The 2,027-nt window shown below is 50.2% G+C and overlaps 1 protein-coding gene across 1 annotated transcript in view; it reads right to left on the reverse strand.

The window, feature by feature from the left end:
• Positions 1 to 2,027, reverse strand: part of NRP2 (neuropilin 2) — a gene marked incomplete at its 5' end in the record, with an annotated part of 75,304 nt that overhangs the window by 20,292 nt on the left and 52,985 nt on the right. The gene's annotated exons all lie outside the window — the stretch shown is intronic.

The raw sequence follows: 2,027 nt of genomic DNA on the forward strand, positions 1-2,027 counted from the left end.
TCTGCAGGCACAGGTTCAGCGGAGAGATCACTACCTGGCCTGGCAGCATTCGGCTTGCAATTTGTTCAATTAAATGCCTCTTGCACTGAATAAAGACTCAGTGAATTAGTGTTCCACACTGCAGGCAACCCCCCGACCCTTGCACTAATGATGCAAGTGGCATAACACTGACTTACAGCAGCAGCAGATTTGCCCTGTGGTATTAACTGGGCTACAATCAGAAAAAGGAAGGGAAGGACATAAAATGCACAGCTACATTAGCTGTAAAGTTCTGTTGCCATCAACATTACATAAGAAGTATTGAAATGTTAGAGGAGAAGGGTCAATGCATTCCTACTTAATCACAGGCAAAATATATTTCCAAAAACAAATAGAGTTGTTAGCTCTAAGAACTGCTGAGTGAAGAGACTTGCATTATTTACATAATGATGCCGTTATTTGGGTAATGCCAGTACATTCACGTTTAATGCACAAAGTACTCAGCTAGTGCTCATCATTCTTATCTGTAGGCATATTGTATTTACTGGTATTTTATTAAAATGACAAACACACACATGCAAACTAATCATAGAATGGTCTGGGTTGGAAGCGACCTTAAAGATCATCTAGTTCCAACCCCCCTGCCATGGGCAGGGACACCTCCCAGTAGACCAAGTTGCTCAAAGCCCCACCCAGCCTGGCCTTGAACTCTTCCAGGGATGGGGTTTCCACAACTTCACCAGGCAATCTGTTCCAGTGCCTCAGCACCCTCACAGTGAAGAACTTACATATGTCTAATCTAAATCTACTCTCAGTTTTAAGCCATTACCCTTTGTCCTATCACTATATGCCCTCGTAAACAGTCCCTCTCCAGCTTTCCTGTAGGCCCCTTTAAGTACTGGAAGGCCACTATAAGTTCTCCCTGGAGCCTTTTCTTCTCCAGGGTGAACATCCCCAACTCTCTTGGTCTGTCTTTATAGGAGAGGTGCTCCAGCCTCTTTATCACCCTCATGGTCTTCCTCTGGACCTACTCCAACAGGTCCATGTACTTCTTATGCTAGGGGCCCCCGAGAGGGGAGAATCACCTCCCTTGACCTGCTGGCCACACACCTGTTGATGCAGATAAGGTTGGCCTTCTGGGCTGCAAGTGCCCATTGCTGGGTCCCGTTGAGCTGCTCCTCAACCAACAGCCCGAAGTCATGCAGCTCCAGTGCAGAGCTTTTGCTTTACATCTCCCTGCCTGCTCTCTCTAAGGTCCAAATAACTTCCTAGGGCTATGTATTTCACAAACCTCCTCTCCTCATTTTAGGTACCCCATTTCATCTGGGGTACCTGGGTAGCCCAGACACGACTGCCTGCAAGGACAACTCCCTGAAGGGCTGAGCATCTGACTGCACAGGGGACGGAGTGTCAGAGCTGTTGGTTCAAAGCTTGAGCCATCAACTCATGTGGGAGGTAGCAGCTTGGAGGGGTCAGTGGCCTGAGACCTGCAGCTCCTCAGGTCAGAGGCAAGGCTGGGAGCTGGCTGGAGCATGGACCTCTGCTGGGGTGGTCATCAAAGTGCTGCCCGGAGCCTGCAAGTACATGTTTCGTTCTGCTTTGGAGGGTGCTGGATGCTGTGCTGATGCTCATTAACAAGTGACAACATTAGCCCTGGCTCTGTGGCAAACACACGCTGCCGGGAAGAGCTAACCATGCCAAAGGAGCCAGCCCATCTGAAGGGTGCTGGCACAGCCGTGCCAGAGGGATTCAGGCGGCTGCAGCAAGCAGTGTGGCTCCCTCCAGCTCATCCCTTCTCTTCCACTGATCTGACAGTGGGACAGGGCCTCGAACCCATAGTGCTGCACCCAGCCCTCTGACCTGGTCTAAGGCATGTGAAAAGCAGATTCATAAACAAACCTGCACTCCCTCTTCCTTCTCCCACACCAGCACTTGCAGTCAAAATGGGAGAAGGACTGTTTGCTGCCTGCCCTACAGAGCTGGCCATGCCTCCTCCCAGCTTCCCACTGATGGCTGCAGCATTTGGGTTTGCTCCCTGGAGCTTGGTG

Source organism: Apaloderma vittatum, unplaced genomic scaffold, assembly GCF_000703405.1.
Source record: "Apaloderma vittatum isolate BGI_N311 unplaced genomic scaffold, ASM70340v1 scaffold33520, whole genome shotgun sequence".
Classification (NCBI taxonomy): Eukaryota; Metazoa; Chordata; class Aves; order Trogoniformes; family Trogonidae; genus Apaloderma; species Apaloderma vittatum.